At 47.1% G+C, this 6,000-nt stretch overlaps 1 long non-coding RNA gene across 1 annotated transcript; it reads right to left on the bottom strand.

Moving 5' to 3' along the window:
* Positions 1 to 510: 510 nt before the first annotated feature.
* LOC114010038 (uncharacterized) lies at positions 511 to 2,159 on the bottom strand. Its single transcript, XR_003551433.1, has 3 exons — positions 2,033 to 2,159; positions 1,079 to 1,183; positions 511 to 568 (listed from the first exon to the last, which is right to left on the bottom strand). It is a non-coding gene; the product is annotated as an uncharacterized LOC114010038 (long non-coding RNA).
* Between the last annotated feature and the right edge of the window lie 3,841 nt (positions 2,160 to 6,000).

Consider the following 6,000-nt stretch of genomic DNA (forward strand, 5'->3'; position numbering starts at 1 on the left):
CCCGACAGGGGGGATGGTCATGCCGCAATCCCTTCTCCTCCATTCTCCTCTTGGGATCTTGGGCACGCACATGCGTGCGCACACTCATACACACACACACACACACACACACACACACACACACACGTGCGTGCCTGGCGTGAGTTTAAGCCATCAGGTCCGGGATTTGAACCGCGGTCGACTACATGGGAGTCCAGCAACATAGCCATTATGCCAACTGCTGGTCCTCATCCTCTCCTTTTCTTAAAAAAAATTTTTTTTAGGCATTTGTAACCAGCAAAAATAGGTTACCTTACTTTAATGATAAATAATAATGAGATTTTGCATTTCCAGAACTGAAGTAGAAAGCCCAATTTGAGGAGTCACTATTCTAAGTTTACTTTTTTAAAGAATTATTTATTCATTTATTATTTTTTCCATTCATTTGTTTTAATTTGACCACAGAGACACACAGAGAGAGAGAGGGCAAGTGAGAAAGCAAGCCACCAGGTCCAGGACTCGAACCATGTCAATCACGTGGGAGTGTCTAGCATCTTCACCACACCACCTGCTGACCTTTCTAAGTTGACTTTTTATCCATGATAGAGAATGTGCATGAGGGAGGGAGGGAGGGAGGGAGGGAGAGAGAGAGAGAGAGAGAGAGAATGAGCAAAAGAGAAAAGCACTTTCAACATGATCTTATCGCACTGCTATGCCCCTTTCCCCAGCCCTCCAGCTCTCAGGATCTTGAGCACACCCACCCCTGGTATGTCAGTTATTATTCTTTTGTCTAGTGATCAAAAAGGAAGATTAAAGAAGGGATTGTAGTAAATGCAGAGAAGGAGCACTGGTGGAAGAGGTGGAGCAGAATGGGCCTCCATTGGCTGAGTCAAGGGCCTGGAGCTGTTGTTGGGTGGACTGCAGGTAATTTACTCAGCCCTTTAACAAGCTTTACCAAGGGCTCCCTAGAAGAAGCATTGGCCTGGAGGCTAGAAAGACAAAGAAAAGTAAGACAGATGACCTCTACCCTGAAGTTATTTTCAGTCTTGTGGGAGGCAGCAAAAAGACACAAAACCCAAAAATATCAAACTACTTGGACCTTGAGTTGGTCTGGCTCATTCGGCTCTTTGATTTGCTGCACAAGCATCGTCACTGTTATTTCATCCATCCAGCCCACAGAATCGTGCTCCGTTCTGCAGTCATCCTGTAAGAGAGGTCCTCGTTATCACTCCCAATTTATAAACAAGCTTCGATCAGATCACCTGCCCAAGGCCGAACAGCCCCAACGTGGCGGATGTGGTGCTGGGCTCCAGGCCACCTGGCTGCAGAGCCTGTGCCGGATTGGGCGGGCAGTGAGGTCCTCCAAGGGCCTCTACCTTCGATCTTGTCTCAGCGGCTCTCTTGCTTAGAGTCGGCTTTTGGAGTTCTCAGTGCACAAAGTTATCTGTTCCCAGCATGCATCCTGGCACTCTTCCCTCCACGCTCAGAGGGTAAGGCTCACACCCTTTTGTCAAGCCCGTTTATCTCCGGCCTTTCTCCTCCACCCTCCTAGGACTATGTCCCCCTCATATCCTTTCTCCCGCACCTTCAACTCGTCATTCTCTACTCATTCCTTACCCTCGGTCCAGAAACGTGTCAGGCTCTTCTGTTCTAAATAATCCCCCAAACAAATGAAAACACAGCAGAACAGAAGTTTCCTTTGCCCAGTATCAGCTCAGTCCTGCACAGCCCCCACCCCTCCAGCCCCCGTTACCCAGTCCTGGGCACCCCTTCTCATCCAGCACCCCAGAAGGTAATCTGTTCTCACCATCTCCACTCCGCTTCCACTCACACTTCAGCCCACTGTCATCTGACTTCTGCAACCTCCTCACTACCAAACACCACTTACTGTGCCCAGGGTTCCCGCCTTGCCCCACTGCTTTTCTTCCTCTTCATTTCCTTCCAGAACACTCTGATCCACCCTCCTGGTGTTAACTGCACCTGTCTGTCGCTGTCTCTAAAATCGCTGTCTCCTGCCTCGGCCCTCCCTCAGGTTTCCGCTGTGTATATCTACCTGCAGGTCCCTCATCTCCAGCTGGATGGCGGGCCCCCCAGCACGTCAGACTCAGCAGGCACCAAAGGGACTTCCTTCTAAATGAACTCTTCCTGTGAGGGTCCATTTCAGATGGCGATGCCGCCTTCTCCTGAGTCCTTGAAGCTAGAACACAGAAGGCACCCTTGATAACTTGCGTGCAGTCGGTTGATGGGGTCCTTGTGACTGGGTCTTCCAGATGTTTCCCCTCGATATCTTTTACTAGTGTCCTGGCTCTGGCCACCGTGTCTCCCAGATTACTGGGCAAGTTTCCTAACTAGCTTCCCAATGGTCAGGAATATCCCTCTTACATCCACGTTCTACTTCAAGGAGAGAGCAATCTATTTAAAAGATGAACCATTTTCTGACAACTTCTTCCTGGCTGTCCATCACAGAGCAGGTGCATGGCCCTCTGGTGCGGTATACAGGCATCCCGGGTCCTGGCAACTGCCCGTGGTAAGGGCTTCTCCTTCGATGTCTCTCTGTTTCACCCTTGCAGAACAGGCCTGCCTATGGCTGCTTGCTTACAAACGCGCCATCCTCACTCCCCACTCAGGTACCGCTTTCTGAGGAGAATGTGGTTCCTTATCCCAGCCCCACTCCTCTACCCACCTAAACCAGACCTAACCCCTGCCCTCCCATTCACTAGGAACCATTTCAAACCCACCACCCCATCCTTTCATGTTGATATTCTAATTATTTGCCTATATGTCTGTACTTCATTTCCTCAAGACTTCAAAGGCGAGGTGATACTAGATTGAAAAGCAGGGCTTCTAATTACTTTAGGCAACCATTTAGTCTCTTGCATGCAAAACGAGATGTCTGAGCTGCTGAGGAGGTAGCGCAATTGATTTCAGAGTTCCCATGGTCTACCTTCCACTTGCTGCTTGGATATAAAGTGAGGAGAAAAATATAAACTTGGAAAGAAGACAAAGCTCCTGGCAGCAGAGGGGTGCCTGGAACTGTGGCTCAGAGGACAGGCAGAACCACTTTAGCCCAGACCTGAGTAGATCTGAGTGGGGTGGAGATTAAACCGACCGGTCAAACCACAGCAATATGTGATGCTTGAAGTCAAAGTGCAGCAACAGAGAACATAGGTGGGGGCGTGAAAATAAGCCCTTGCTTTTACCTGGGAAAGAGATTTGGTATTCCAGATCTTCACTCACATCTTCATGGGAGACGAGGAATTCAGAAACTTTTAAGTCTAGTGAGGGCTCCAGTAAGCCCTCCAGGGCAGGGATCCCTAGTCGGGCTCATCTGGGAGTTACTAGCTCTGACAAGAACACCAGCAGGGGAAAGCAAGAAGACCGGGTAGGCCTCCAAGAGGGTGAGTCCTGCAGCTCCCAGGCAGCTCTGCAGGGTCGTCTCTGTCTCCCCTCCTCCTGTCAGCTCCCGTCCCTTAGCAGAATCTCCTTTTGTGCTCTTTGGTTTATCTGTACCATTTTAAGAATGAGAGAACAACTGTCTTAAAATACATTTTCATCTGTTTTGACACATGCCCTGCTGCAGTTCCTCGGCTTCACTGCTCTAACTGAGGGTCGTGCGCCATCTTGTGGTTCACGGCTGCCACGACAGCGATTCTGTTCTTCCTGCCCAGTCCAGCGCCGGGGTTACAGGGTGTAGAGCTCTGGAAAGGCGTCTGGTTCAGGGGTAATGGCAATCGCAGAGCGGCTCGATGGAGAGACCGGCACGCACTGAGCACTCAACTGGTAATTCGTAACCGTGGAGTAGGGCCCAAGGGGGTTCACCCTGGTCTCTCAACCTGGACAAGTTCATCTCTTGGTGCCATTTCCTCTAGTTAATAAGCAGATTGTTCGTGGTAGCTTTTTAAAGAAATGACGTTGTGCAGTGTGGAGAGCACCAGAACAAGAGCTGAGAACCTGGTATCGGATGGCCTCCTACCGGAGTATCCAGGTGAACTCGCAATAGAGGATAACAGAGCGTTGACCTGGGCCAGGAAGTTTGAATTCACACATGACCACAATCCAGGCGTCACCCTAGGGAACGGTGTGCCAGGGGCTGTCCAAGGCACTTTGCATGGGTCTTGTTTCTTTCTCGTAGCATCCTGCGGGACAGTGTTCTCCAGGAGTGGAGACCGAGGCTCAGCCAGGTGGAGAGAGCTGTCCAAGGTGTCACAGAGCCTGCGAATCACGAGTCAGGATCTCGTCTGGGGCCTAACGCTAAAGCAAAGTGAGGTCTCTAACATTTTTTAAATTTTCTTTTTATAGTTATTTTGATCATGTGAATGTGTGTGTGTGTGTGTGTGTGTGTGTGTGTGTGTGAAGGTGGGGGCCTTGAATTTATTGAATTTATTGAGTCTATGGGGGATAGGCAAGGTCAGTTTTCCTGAGTTCTCCACAAAGCTACAGATACTTACGTGCTGTTTATAATTCCCCTGTGGGTTCCAATTTTTCTCATCTCACTTTATAAAGGCAATTAAGATATATAACTACCTAAGCTTCAAAAAATCATGTCCTTTGATTTCTGAAGATGAAAGATATGACCTGGTGAAGAACACTGTCATTCTGCTGACGGATTAATAGGAAAGTTAAGTTTTGTTTGTTTGTTTTGTTTTGTTGTTGTTGTCAGAGAGCACATGTGCTTGCCAGAGAGGGTGGGAAAGAGACCCCTCCCTTGGGACATGTCCATGCTGCAATCCTTTCTCTTTCATCTCCAACCTGTCAGGATTTGGGGCATGCACACACCCATGCCCAGAGTGTTTCCCAAGACTTAAGGGCTGGGACTTGAACCACAGTTGGCCACGTGGGATCCAGCTCCGTGAACCACTAAGCTGAGAGGCAGGCCCAGGAGAATTAAGTTCTTTATGGGAGGACAAGATGCTGCACCTGCCATTGACACAGTGCTTTTGCGAGAGCCGTTGTCGCAGGTTGCACCTGATACAACAGCCTTGGAAGGTGCGTGTTGATTCTCCTATTTACCTCCTGGGGGAACTCAGGCAAGAGAAGTCAAGAGACTTGTCTGAGATCACACAACTGTGACTTGAACATGAGCCTTTTTCTTAAACAGCTTTTTTGAAATATAATCAACATACAATAGACTGAACATATTTAAAGTATGCAAGTTGATACATTTTGATGATTGAGCCTGTGAAACATCACCACAATCAAGATAATGACTATTTCCATTATCCCATTAATATCCTCCTGCCCCTTGGTGGTTCTGCCACCCACACTCACCCCATCCCCATGCCGTCATCCCCAGGTGATCATTGATCTGCTCTCTAAAATTAGAGTTTTCATTTTGTACATTTCACATAAATGGAAATATATAGTATATGCTCTTTTGGGGTCCGGCTTTGTTTATGCAGCATAAGTATCTTGAGATGCCTTCATGTTATTATATATACCAGAAGTATATTTCCTCTTGTCATTAAGGAATATTCTTTATGTGGATGTACTGATACACCACAACTTATTTATAGACATTAGAATTATTTCTATTTGGGGGCTATTATGATTAAGACTTCTATGAACATTGGTGTGCATGTCTTTTCAATGAATATACATACTCTTTTTTAATAAAAACCTAGAAATAGACTGTCTGGGTTATATAATTATATGTTTAAAATTTTAAGAACAAACTAAGCTGTCACCCAAAGTTGTACCATTTTTCTTATCAGCAATCCGTTCAGCAGTATGAGAGTTCCAGTTCCTCCACATCTTTGCCAACACTTGGTATAGTTGATCTTTTCCATTTTAGACATTCTAATGAATGTGTAGTATATTTCATTATGGTTTTCATTTACATTTCCTTAATAATTGAGGATGTTGCGTATCTTCGCATGAGCTTATTAGCCATTCGTATGGCTAATAAACTTTAAAGCTTCATTTATGAGAGCATGTGCAGAGACACGTGAGAGGTAGGGAGAGAGAGATGAGCACCCTCTGCAAGGTCAGGTTATGCTGCAATCGCCTTCCTTCTGCCCTTCA

The sequence above is a fragment of the Tupaia chinensis genome, unplaced genomic scaffold (genome assembly GCF_000334495.1).
Source record: "Tupaia chinensis unplaced genomic scaffold, TupChi_1.0 Scaffold000688_1, whole genome shotgun sequence".
Classification (NCBI taxonomy): Eukaryota; Metazoa; Chordata; class Mammalia; order Scandentia; family Tupaiidae; genus Tupaia; species Tupaia belangeri.